At 34.0% G+C, this 14130-nt stretch overlaps 1 long non-coding RNA gene across 1 annotated transcript in view; it reads left to right on the top strand.

The window, feature by feature from the left end:
• The first annotated feature begins 765 nt into the window (after positions 1-765).
• The window catches only part of LOC112207281 (uncharacterized), a 35798-nt gene continuing 22433 nt past the window's right edge, over positions 766-14130 (top strand). Inside the window, exons 1-3 of the long non-coding RNA XR_002941713.2 lie at positions 766-867; positions 2597-2631; positions 4347-4378. This is a non-coding gene — a long non-coding RNA (uncharacterized LOC112207281). The remainder of the gene's footprint in view (positions 868-2596; positions 2632-4346; positions 4379-14130) is intronic.

The raw sequence follows: 14130 nt of genomic DNA, 5'->3' as shown, positions 1-14130 counted from the left end.
CCCAAAGAATGCCTGATTTAGTTTGGTGATGCAAGGTAAATCCACTAAGATTTGGTTTACTAAGAGCGTGGGAAGTATTCTAATATACAAAGAGGTTTGTTCTTTTGTTGAAGTTTTGAACTTTTAGAGACAGAATCCTTGGTGTTAATTTAGGCAAGCTGCACATCCCAAACCTGCACTGGGACCTTGGTTAGCTGCATATTCTGGGGGAAGATTGCCACCTACTGGAATACCAGCAGCATTCCCTCAGGTTTTATGGTCGATGTAAATATGGCTCCTTTAAAATAACATACCTTCCCACATTTATTTCAACGCAAACTCCTAGATATGAAATTAGTGTATTCTTCCTCTGAAGTAAGCTCAATATGACCTGCTCCAACCGTCAGCTGCTAATCCTCCCTGTTCCAGGTATCAATCCTACAGTTCTTTGGGGATATGATAGACGAAGTTCTGGTTTTCTTAATTGCCAGGTAGGCATCAGTTGATATCCTGCCGCAATCAAACCCAGCTATTACCTAATAGATAACCATTCTAAAAGAAAAAAAGGTAGCATGATATTTAAAAAATTTGAATGCTTGGAGCAGTTTTACTGTCTAAAAAGTGTTCACCTTTGAAATATGTTTTTGACCACATATTACAAGTTTGTGAACAAGAAAAATAATACTACAATTTAAAATGTATTCATATAAGCAGCAAAACTGTCGGTGATTCATCTAGGCAAATGGCATACAGCCAAAATTATACTTTTCCATTCTGTTGTCACAGTGTGGACTTTTGTAACATAGCAAGGGATTTCAATGCCATCTTTTGAGTATTGAATGAAGGGTGAATTTGAGACCACTTACAACTCCATCATCAATTTTAAAGGTAAAATTGTTATAAATGTTATTGGGTTGATAAAACTTAATGGTTTGAGCAGATGAGCATACGGAAAGATGAGAAGAGGATTTAAAGACACAGAACAGCAGCATGAGGAAGAGTGCCAACTGGAGGGGTAGATCCATAATAAGAGAGGTGACTGATAAGAGAAAATGGGATAGGAGTAAGGGATTAAGGATAGCTATTGGAAATGAAGGTAAAAAGCTGAGATAGTGTCTATGGAGGAGGCAATGTGATATAGAAAGAACAAAAAAGCCAAATCAAAACTTTGGAATTGCATAGACCTGGGTCATCAGCAGGTCTGCTTCAACTGCTACAAGCTGAGAATAACAATTTCCCCATACTTTTTACCTCTATTAAGTTAGAGAGTATCTATGAAACACTGAAGCTCTTGAAACATAGAGTAAACATTTTTCATTTCAGTAAAGAGTTTAAAAGAAAAATACAAAATTAATAAAGATGAAAAGAAAGGTCAATACAAAAGAACTTCGGAAAGAAGAGCTGAGATGAAAAGAATTAAAATAGCAATAGCGATAAGAAAAATCAGATCTTGATGAGAAAATTGATGGGGTAATAAAAACAGTAATTGTTCAACACGATGCCCATATTATCAAAAAAAAGTAAAATATGCAGGCAGACAACATTTGCATTGGCCAAACCACACCAAATAAACAATTTAGCTATTCGCATGACTTTCTATCCACGTGAAAGAAATTTCCATTTATCAGCTGTAAATTTTTAACTCACTTCTCTTTGAGCTACACTTTCACTTTTCAACAACTTTCTGGACCTTTCGGTTTAAATACCTCACCAAAATCTTCAACTCCGTATGTCAATAATGAAATTTTGTTGTCTTCATTACTAAATTTGACCCTCTCTCCCTGATTCTTTTACTTGGTAATTAGCATCACCATTCTCCCAGGACAGTGGCCACTTAATTTGGTACTTCTACTTTTCCTCTTTCTCTCTCTTCACCTTTCCCATGTGGAAAACCACATACCATATTTATGGTAGTGATAATGATGAAAACTAGAATATATATATTATTTTAGAATTTATCCAACATTAAACTTTTTCTAAAGATTCTTCTGCTGAATCTATCTCTCTATATCTGTTTGAATTTTTTCCCTTAAATTATATGCTTCTTAACATGTCAAGACCTTCCATGATCTTATACAACTTGGTTTTTAGATTAATTTTCTTTATATCTTCCCAATATCCTGTTCCAACCTGTTTTTTCTCCAAGATAACTGGTTATGTCTTTCTCCCTGGGTATTGAAAGCCCATTCATATTTCAAGACCCTGATTTGATGCTATTTTCTCTATGATCATTTCCCAGTAGCAGGCCAGCCACCCAGAAGTTGCCAGATGCCAGTTTCTTCTACCACTCAGAACATTACTAGAATTAACTGGAGTTGTTTCTGACCAAATAGATACATATACACACACGTATATGTTCTCAATTACTCATAGTGATTTAAATTTAATGTTATTAAGAAATTCATTACATTGCTACTTTGAGGCCAAATAATACATAGTGTAACCCTGCTTATTTGAAATTAGTGATCTATTTTATAATCAAAATGTTAAGTCTTCCCAAGTTAGTTATCTGTTTAGAGCAGGAATTTAAAAAAAAAGAAAAAAGAAAAGAAATAAAGAGGTAATAGGGACCACATAGAATTGGTTAACTGTTTTGTTTTTTTTTAATTTCTTTCAGAACAGTGACTCTTCATTGGCCAGTGGAAGAAATTAGTAAGTGAATTTATTTCTGTACGTAATATTTATGAATAGAAAAAACACTTTCTGCCGGTATCCACTAAGTAAATACTGAACAAATAATTAATATGTTTTGAAAGACCTTGACTGTATTAGGCTTTGTAATGTTTAGAGTCCTCTTAGTTTATGTTTCTTATATTTACTGTTTTTTTTTTTTAAGAGTTTAGCATAGGTTTGCCTTTTCCCCTAAGTCTTAGGAAGGCAGATTTTCTGTCTTAGACAACACTGTGGTAGAATAAAAACATGAACAATTGAGACGTGGAAGTCAAGAACAATACTCTCCATGTTAGTTTCTGGGCGCACAGCCTAGTAAAAATTGGCATTTTGTCTTATGGTTATCATTGGTGATATAGATGAAATGAGTTATGAAGACTTAACCTGAATTTTAGGTTATTACACTATCACTAATGACATAAAATACTCAGGACTTCATACACACACACAAACACACAACAAATCAGATTTAAAGGTAGAAACAAACTCAGTCTGTTTACTCAGTAAAGACTATTGTGTTCATAAATGCAAGTGTTAAAAAACGAATATACCCTCAAAGCAGCTGTATGAGTTTTTTAGTATTTTTTTCTGAATTTTAGATTTATAAAAACCATGTCTCAGCTGCTACCTTTCAACAATTTTACTCTGAGGCAATAAATAATTCAATGTGCTAATTTGACAGATGACTCTCCAGGAGCCTCCTACCATTACTAGCATCATTAGGCCATAATATGCATGACGAGGATGGGCCATTCAGCAAATGTCCTTCACTTGTTTACCCCTAAAGAGCTGTGCTCTGCACAATTAACTAATGAAGCATTATGGGCCTTTTTTTTTTTCTTCCCTGCTATTTCAATATATCAGTGCAGAGAGTCGAGGGAAAATACAGTCTGTTTCCTTTGGCTAGATCAGTATTTATGGGATGGTTAAGACTGCACTGTAGCTCCCAGATGAATAAGGTGAAAATAATAAGATGGTCAAAATAGATCATTGCCATCATTATTATTATTTCCTTTTCCTTCCATGATTTGTGAAAAAAATGTTAAAGGAATTTGGTGTTGAAATGCAAGAACAAGATAAAAAATACCCAAAACAGTGCTCAAATTTTCTGCTTAATATTTGCTGATTATCAAGAATTTGTACACTGTCCTCATCAAGTTAGGTAATTTTATGTTCACCTAAAACCTTGACCACATGTTAATTTTCTCAGATTTCTATTCAAGTTTAAAATTAAATTCCAGTTAAAAAATATTGAAATAAGAGTGTGAATATGGGCTTTGGTGCATATGAATCTCCTCTTACCATCCAATGCAACAAGGCATGTGCCTACAAAGGTTCAAATGAAGTCACTAAGTCCACGTCTAAACAGTTTCATCCTGCAAAATTGGGTTAAACAAAGAAACCTCATCTGACTAGACTGCTGTTACTGTTTCAATGAATTATTTAATTGCCAAGACATTTTGTTGCTCAGAAAAAGTGGCTTAAGGTAGAAGTGAGTTTAGGGACCTCTTTGTTGCATTTAGAGTGTATTATAGGTTCTTAGTTTAAAAATTATCACATCCTTTACCATTCCTAGTATTGTTTTGTGCTTTAGAGTGAAAAAAATGAACTCTGCTCGAATCATGTCAATTGACATAATAATTGATAGGTCCTAGGAAAAGAACAGTTACATTCTTCTCTTTCCAACCTTCATCCAGACCCACAATGATGTTGATGCTATGTCTAAGAGGTAAGAGTCACAACTATTCTTCTTAGATGTAAAACTATTTTATCCAGTTGAAAATATAGTTTCAATGATAATTATTATAATGCTTCTTTTTCCCCAAAGAAACTAATAATACATCATAACAATCATTGTGATACTAATAATAATTAGATAGCTATAATTTATTAAGTGCCAGTTTAGTCTGAGCCCTTTGTTACATGCACGAGAAACATGAAAAAATGGTGTGAAGGGCTCGTTGGTTCTTTTACGAACTTTGAGGTTAGAAAAATTTTCACATTAAAACAGGAAGAGAACCATTATATTTTAAGAGTTCTGTAGACAAATTCTGGTAGATTATCAATCTCCTGTCACCTTTATGGGAATGCTCAAAATCACTACTACTATATACTTCCTCATACTATTCCACTTGAAAAATCAATCTATTCATTTCTTCTTTCAGTAAAATCAATTTTAAACATGCTAACCCAGTAATAAGCAAATTTAGTGGAAAAATAATTTAAACCCTTTATAAATATAAATGTTCCCAGTGGTCTTTCTATAACCTGGTAAATTACAGAATCAGTGAAAATCTGATATTTCTGATATTTTGTATTTAAAAAATTGAGTGCCATTAATGTTTTTTAAATATTTGTTTTTCAATCCACATATAAAAGTGGAATAAAATTACTAGAGCATGTAAAATGTATTTTTTCAAAATGTACTTACAAATGGAAAAGACTACTTGAATGCCAAGGAAAGCAGTAGTTTCTTTGCTTTTATATTGGAGAGAAGGCCATGCATCATCTCTGTAGAACATCCTATCCATAAAAATCTGAGGAACATTTGTAAGGAGTGGGAACACTTCCAAAAAATTATGCTGGAGGAATTTCACAAGACTGAATGTATTTAATGCAAAATTTCTTTAGAAAACATAAAAATCACCTTTTTATACCCATTCTTTTCTTTTCCTTACTTTCCATGCCCATCCTTTGCATATGAAACCTTCCATATGGTTTGCTTAAATTCTTCAAATGTAATGAAAAATTATTATCATAAAGGTCCAATACATACTTCAAATTAGTATTGCTATTTGAACTATGTATTGGACCTTTTAGTCTGGTATTTGTAACTCAGACATTTGATTAAGCAGAAAAGAGACCAAAATATGGAATACTTTGTAGGATAATTAAATGCTTTGTAAATACAGAATAGGCAAACTTCATTTTAAATATTTGATAATTTTATCCAAAAGAGCTATCTAGCAAAAATAATATGGGTCAGAATGTTATATAATTAATACAATTACATCAACAATTTTAGGATTTTGGCATTTAAAATGTGCCAAGTATCACTAACAAGCACTGAAAATTACTTACAAATACTGCATATTAAAGTTTATTTAAAAATACAGTTTCCATAACACAAAAGCTATAAATCAGTACTCAATGAGCTTCAAAAATTACAAGTACTAAAACAAATGTATATAATTTCCATATACATTTATCTATAATCAACATTTAACCAAAATTATCTCAAATTTTATATTACTTCTAATGAAATGTGTTCCTGCTTTGTGTAAGAAAAAATTAATATCTACATGTTGTATTTTTCTAGAGCTTTGCTCATTCTTATGTAGTAATTTCTTTTTTTAGTGTGATTTTGCTAAAAATTCAATAATGTACCATTAAAAAAATAATACTTATACTAAATACATCCAAGAGAGGCACTCTCCCATACATATGCCACTTAACTGCAGGCTCACAGTTCATCGGAGACATTTCTGTTTATTTTGATATCTTTTGTTAAAGAAATCCACAGTAACAATGATGACCAGACAAAGAGAGGGAAAAAAAAAGCCATTCATCCATTCATGGGTAATTGAATTCCCTCATATTTCATAAACAGACTGCCTATCTGTAGGGTTGTGTTTTATTTCAATAACTTTCTTTAAAATGCTTTTCCTTATAAGATGGGGAATTACAATAATGTTTAAGAACTCAAGGTCAAAACAGTTTTTAAGTTAGTTTATTTGATGGATGCATTGCTGTGAGAGGAGGCACCCCCTCCCTTTCCTCTCCCCTCTCTCCTACAAATTGCCTTTAGACTGGATGTTTATTGCCCAATGTAAAGAACAAAACAGGGAAGTAATTAAACCTAGAATTGCCTGCTGGTGCTTATGACATTCAGGCCATGGGCCTGAGCCTAAGAGTCCACCCAAATCTACAAAGAAGGAGCCTTGGTTCTGAAACAAAGCCAAGCAGCAAGACATCATTACTGTTAATTACCTGATAAACAAAAAGGACTTGGTGTCGTGGCAAAACACCAAACTCAGTGTGGCAGCTGATGCTGTAAAAGACAGTTGGCCTTACTTTGTCCTGTTGAGCATTGTACTGTGAGATGATCCACCTCCATAAAGAGCTCAAGTAATTATACTCCAACAACTGTGTTTATACGCTCTGTACTCACTATTGTGCTCTACTAACAACAAACAACCTGTCCTCTGGAAACAGGTGGCATCTGCTAAACATCAAATAGAAAAGAAAAAGACATGCTCTCAAATGGTAATTTATTAATTGATAAGCCAGAGGACAAAGTACATGAAAGCAGGTGAAAAATATGGAAGTACATTGTTTAGGTCCCTTATTAAATAAATATGAATTAAATAAAATATGAGATATATTTCTCAAAATAATCATTGGCTTTTGTGACCTACCTTGAAATATAATAGCACAAAAGAAATATTTTAATAAGAATGTTATTTATTTGTGACCTACCTTGAAATAAAATAGCACAAAAGAAATTTTAATAAGAATGTTATTTATATATTGATATTTATATTTCCTATATGATATGTATATATGTATATATGTATTTTCATTTTGTTTTTATCTTTTTTATTCTGATTTTCATTGATTATGCATGAAAATCAACCAAAGAAAGTAGTTAAATGGAGTGGAGTGGCAGACACGATTATGTCAAGCTCAGATGAGATTGTGTCATAGAATCCTATGTCCATACAATTGCAGGACATGGAGTTAATCAAGTGGATTTGGGTGTCTTTGGGAGAGTGATGTAGCATTAATGGCATCATTAGATAGATCTGGTTAGCTTCTTGTCACCTGGGGCATGGCCTTAGGTGAATTAGACTTCTAGAATCAATTTCTTCATATGTAAAATAAAGTTAATCATACATTTCTCTCAGCATTGGTGTGAGAAGTCACAGATGTAATGTGTACGTTCATTTAACATAGTGCCCAATGCATACTAGGCTTTCAGTAAATAGTGGTTTTGGTAGCCAATTGGAATAAGTTACTCATGTTTGAGGCAACTGGCTATTTAAGACAACTAAGAAACACAGAGTGGGCTGAATCATAGCTGATTTGGTAAGTATGGGCAGGTAAGCAAGTCATACTCTCCACCGGTAGATACCCTATCAGCTAAGGCAAGGACACTCAAAAGCTCTGAGGCCCAGAATCTTCAGCGCTTCAGGCATTCCTCACATGCTTTACAGGATAATGGGATGGTTAAAAGTAGTGAATTTAGATTTCAGAATGACCTACATTCAAGTCCATGCTTTGTGGGTTGCTATTTCTGTGTGCCTTGAAAGATGACTTAAACTTCTTAACTCATATTCTTCACCTAAAAAGTGAGATGTACAGGTCTAACCTCTTTAGAACATGAACTACCTAAATTTGAATCACAGTTTCACAATTTACTTAGTTACTTATCGTATCTCTGATTTAGTATCCTCACCTTACACTGGGAACAAATATTATAACTACTTTATAGGATTGTTAGGAAAACCGAGTCACTCACTAGCCCTTAAAATGGTGCTTGGAACATAAGAAATCTGTACTATAATGTGCTTTTATTACCAGCTATTTAGGAATTTTTGAGCTCCTTTTGAGACCTTACCTACTTGTGATAGTAAATATTATTAGTAGTAATCCCCACCTGCTCATGGATGCCACCACATGGCATGCTGTCAATCCTCCACATGCTTTTCTGAGAGACTTTGCAGTTTACCTTCACATTTACTTACAAGACAATGTCACCAGTATGCCCACTACAATTACCACATGACACTCTCCATGTACTTTCCCTCCTACTTTGCCTCACCCTATTTTATATAAAATCTTGGCAAAGTAACTTGAAAAGGCTTCTCTGTTGCCACTGCTGTTATAAGATCTCAAATGTCTGTCATTCAAGGCCATTCAAGCGTCCTGTTCTTGTAGTGGGATTCTAGCAGACATGGAGAAAAGGATACCTCCTTAATTCTCTGTCACACTTTGTCATCTGGGCCTAGAACACTCCTCATGCCTGTAACTGCTTATGTCCATAAGAGCTCTTGTGAAATCAGCTCCCGCCTCTGACTTCCCTAGGCCTCCAGCCCAGCCCACTCTCAGAAGGGAATAAAGCCCAAGGTCATCCTATTCGCTGCCACGGGCTCCCCACCACATGCTTCAGGCTTGTAATGATGTCATGCTTAGTGGGTGAAAAATGAAAAATGTATTATTGTTACTTATGTGTCCTCTCATGTAGACCAGCATAATTATTTTTTAATTTTGGAATTCATGGAAGTTAATCAAACTGAATTTGCATATTTGAAGCCTCAGAGACTGATTATTTCTGAAGAACCATATGCCAGTAGCTGTAAAATGCTGCTCCTTTGTTATACAGTCAAATTTCTTGCTTACCTTTCACGATAAAAGAATTAGTCTGACACAGCACTCTATTCACTACTATACTGTCGAATAGTAAACTTTTCTGATCTTTTTATGACTGCCAATAATTTACATAAATAACAACAGCATTAAAGTGCAAACACTGCAGTTCTAGGGAATGAAAGAACCATTACATTTAGCTTAGTAAGTAAGCATCCTGAATAAAATCCACCAAGAAATCATAAAAATAACAACACACAGATTGTTCTTTATATTTTTGTGTACATTAGCTCATGTAATTCTAAATTCAGAAGTAATCATTCAAATTCAAATTCTAAAAGGTATGTATTCTGAAGTTGCCATCATCACTTGCTTAAGAAGAACCATAAGCTTTAAGTAAGTTGTTTAAAATGTCTACATTTCTTAGCAGTAACTTCTATCCATTATTCAAAAAAGGGCTTTTCTATGTACTTTCTATCATCCTTTTTTGTTGTCTTGCTGATTAAAACCTTTACTGTAGAAACTTTTTGCTACAGTGTGTGTGAACACATGATATTACAATAAATCGCGTGCCAAACAATATTGATAATACATTGTAAATTTATATTAAAGTGGTCATTATATTAGCATTTATATACATTTATATGTTATACAGAGGACCTAAATAACTTGTCTTAAAATGGTAAAAGTAAAGGTGTTATTCAGGTAATATAAGTGATTTTTCAAGTGTTAATGAAAAGTTGAAAATGTTACTAAGATGTTAATAAGATGTTACTAAGAAAATGTTACTAAGCAAAGATGCTTAAGATATATGTTTGGAATAGAACAATGTAGGTCTTGCAAAGCCAGTCTGTAAAATTGATGTAGATGATGCTGAGTGATTACAGGCAGCACACCAACCTTGAGCAATACTTCACCAAGACATAGATTATAAAGGCATATTCCTTGCTTCCTAACGTCACCTCCACAATATTTTCATCAGTGAATGCAAAGCTATTGCCATTTTCGTCTTTGTTTCTCTCACTATACGGTTTACTCATGTTCTCCAAAATACGCTGTCTCCTTAAGGAAGTTTTATGGTATTTATAATAATAAAGCACTTGGAAATTGTGGAATAGAAGCTAGTTTCTTTATAAGTATTGATGTTATTTAAATCCTAAGTAGGAACTCAGGATCGATGTATTCAAAAATCAAACCAAAATTGTGATTTAATATAAACTGTTTTTAAAGATTATCATCTAAAATATAGTTGTTCTAAATTTCAACAATTTTAAATATTTTTATTAACTTAATGCATATATTGAAGAGGGCAGGCATTTTTTACACTAGCCAAGTTATTTATGCTGACTTATCAAATATTTACTGCTGTTTTTGTTATGTGCTTCATTCTATTTGTGTTAAATGACCTTTAGTCTCTAGTCTAAAGCAATAAAGTGAATGCTTCCTGTCCTATCGATTAGGAAAGGCCTATTTTCACACTAATAAAATGGGAAGGCTCGTTTAATAAAATACTTTTTGCTACCAGTGGCCATAGGTGAACTGGAGACTTGACAATGCTGGCAAAGGTCAACTGAGAGGACAGAGGTCAACTCTGTGGTAAATCAACTTCCAGGAACAAATCACTGGACACTATAAAAATCAAAAGTGGTTCTTTAAGAGACCAACTTGACCCTCCTTAACCAGAAAATAACATCTGACCTGGCAGTGAAATTTATCACAACATTTCAATTAAAACTTGGCAGGCACACTAGCAGCTTACTGTTCTTCTACAGTTGACCTTGTTATAGAAAAAAACAGAGACAGGAGGGGAAAAATGGATATTCTGGATTCATATTGCATAACAAATATAATCTGTACAGTAAGATTTTATCAGTTACATGAAGTTTTCTAGAAACTAGATTAATATGTTATGAGTGAATAAAATACAATTTTGCATAAATTATTTGCTGTTCAATTGTTTCAGATATCTGATTTTTTTTAAGATATTAAAAAACAGCCTGTCAATGTTATCAGTTAAGCAATAACCTGAAGGTGTTATATTTTACATACAAGTACATATCTGGAGTTTGGCAGGGCAAACAAACATTCTTAAGTATCCTCCTTTTAAATTTATTTTTGCAATCGTCTATATATTTACATTCTAGATTTGAAGTAACTTAATCATATGATTTTCCTCTCATGTCTACCGAACAGAAGTATGATAAAAATAGAGAAAAAATGTATCTTATACATGCCAGTCCTTTTGGGTATGGTAATTATGATCTTAAAACCCAGTATAAGGTACAATATTTAAAAATGAATTTTGAATCTAAATGGCATGTATGGTCTCAGCAGTTCTCATCACAATGGAAGCACTAAGAAAATGTGAATAGATTAACTCAAATGGCATCGCGTTTTTGACCACAAAGGGTCTTCATAAAAATTTTAAAATCTGAAGTTATCTGGGCGTAGTGACTCATGCCTATAACCCCAGCACTTTGGGAAGCTGTGGCAGGAGGATTGCTTGAGCCCAGGAGACTGAGGCTGCAGTGAGCAGTGATGATACCACTGCACTCCAAACTGGACAACAGAGTGAGAACCTGTTTCAAAAAAAGTCTGAAATCATCACAACCTACTCATCTGACAAAGGGCTAATATCCAGAATCTACAATGAACTCAAACAAATTTACAAGAAAAAAACAAACAACCCCATCAAAAAATGGGCAAAGGATATGAACAGACACTTCTCAGAAGAAGACATTTATGCAGCCAAAAGACACATGAAAAAATGCTCATCATCACTGGCCATCAGAGAAATGCAAATCAAAACCACAGTGAGATACCATCTCACACCAGTTAGAATGGCGATCATTAAAAAGTCAGGAAACAACAGGTGCTGGAGAGGATGTGGAGAAATAGGAACACTTTTACACTGTTGGTGGGACTGTCAACTAGTTCAACCATTGTGGAAGTCGGTGTGGCGATTCCTCAGGGATCTAGAACTAGAAATACCATTTGACCCAGCCATCCCATTACTGGGTATATACCCAAAGGACTATAAATCATGCTGCTATAAAGACACATGCACACGTATGTTTATTGTGGCACTATTCACAATAGCAAAGACTTGGAACCAACCCAAATGTCCAACAATGATAGACTGGATTAAGAAAATGTGGCACATATACACCATGGAATACTATGCAGCCATAAAAAAAGATGAGTTCATGTCCTTTGTAGGGACATGGATGAAATTGGAAACCATCATTCTCAGTAAACTATCGCAAGGACAAAAAACCAAACACCGCATGTTCTCACTCATAGATGGGAATTGAACAATGAGAACACATGGACACAGGAAGGGGAACATCACACTCTGGGGACTGTTGTGGGGTGGGGGCAGGGGGGAGGGATAGCATTAGGAAATATACCTAATGCTAAATGACAAGTTAATGGGTGCAGCACACCAGCATGGCACATGTATACATATGTAACTAACCTGCACATTGTACACATGTACCCTAAAACTTAAAGTATAATAATAATACAAAAAAAAGGTTGTTACTTCCCTTGAATTATTTCACTGCACATTGTGGCTCAAGTGTATAATAAAAGAGTCACAGGAGACAGGCACATTGGCCTCTCCTTTTCCAAAGGTTAAATTTGTGACTCTTTAAAGGCATATCATCGTACCTTTCTCAGTGAGATGGCAGAAATAGATAATTTTAAAGATCGCTATTTTATCATTAAATGGCTATAATCTCTAAACTTTTCAAATAATAATGATGCAATCCAAACAAGTTACAGAACCAGGATAAAGCTTAGGATTTTATGACTTTTAGGAATTAGAAACATTTAAATGTATAGGTTTTGGTAATACTTTGGAAAAAAGGATACCATGCATGTGTTGCCTACTCTATGCAGGCAACAAATTCTAAAATCAAAGAGATGATGGGGCTACTGCTGTTGAGGTAACAGAGGCAAAACATGAGGGATGTCGGTAAGGTAATGCTATTATTATGATTAGATAGCTATAGATTTTTATTTATATATTTATAATCATTGTATCTAATTAATGATAATACTAAAATATGTAAACATATTCTAGATCACTCAGCTAGTGACCTTATAACAGATGTCAGTGTTTGTAATAACAATTTTATTTTTAATCAAATTGGAATTTATCAGTACTCTTTAATAAAGACAGGCTCTAAAGTAAAGACCTGAGATGAGTGGTATACAAAAGGGATTAAGGCCAAACAACAACCCAACACTGCAAATGAAAGTTTCACAAAAAATCAAATAGACCAAAGTCAGGGGTGGGAGGAATTAAAGCAGCATAGGACTCACTATAAAACAGTGATGAAAGGAAACTGCAGTGACAATATTCCTTTGCAAAGTGCTTATGTAATTGGTTTCAGCAAAATATTTTCCATTATTGCATTCATATTTATGTTTGAATTGTATTAGAATTTGACTTTGTTTTTCATTTGTAGTAACTTTTTGCAGAATGAAAGCTAACTCAAAGGAGGAGAGAGTGATACAACCCTGGGGGGTCATGTCAGTGTGGAAGAGTTGGGAAAGTGTGTTTTCAAGGTAAATGGAGTAGCTAGCTGAAGACTCGAGGAAAGATAGAACTTAGAATAGTCTCTAAAGAAGAACTGGTAGCTGGGCAGAGAGAAAAAAGTGCTTTCTGCCTGAGATGAAATTGGAGATTGATGGCAATGTTTAAATATTCTTTGCAACTTTTGTGTCATGCCTTTATTATTGTTTTAAATTACTCAAATACTTAAAATGGAATTTTAAAGGAACTATTTACAACTTACATGTTAATGTTAATAAATATGTTTATATTCTCAATCCAGAATGTTGCCAGTCAATATATTTCTGAAAAGGATTTTCCTAGGATGAAGCAACCACAAACTTTCCATGCTCAGAATGCCCCTCAAAAGAACCTTCTGCAGAAAGCAAATTTAGCTGACAGATTTCAGCTGCCACCATTTTTGATGCATCAAGGTAGTCATCCAGGGCCACATTTACCTTGCATTGCTCTCATCCACTGATTGAATATACTTTGTATATATTATACTTGCAGTAATCTCAAAAGATTAAAGATAGTTATTTAAATGTTTA

Source organism: Pan troglodytes, chromosome 4 (genome assembly GCF_028858775.2).
Source record: "Pan troglodytes isolate AG18354 chromosome 4, NHGRI_mPanTro3-v2.0_pri, whole genome shotgun sequence".
In the NCBI taxonomy this organism is placed as follows: domain Eukaryota; kingdom Metazoa; phylum Chordata; class Mammalia; order Primates; family Hominidae; genus Pan; species Pan troglodytes.
This window is presented reverse-complemented; position numbering and strand designations above follow the sequence as displayed.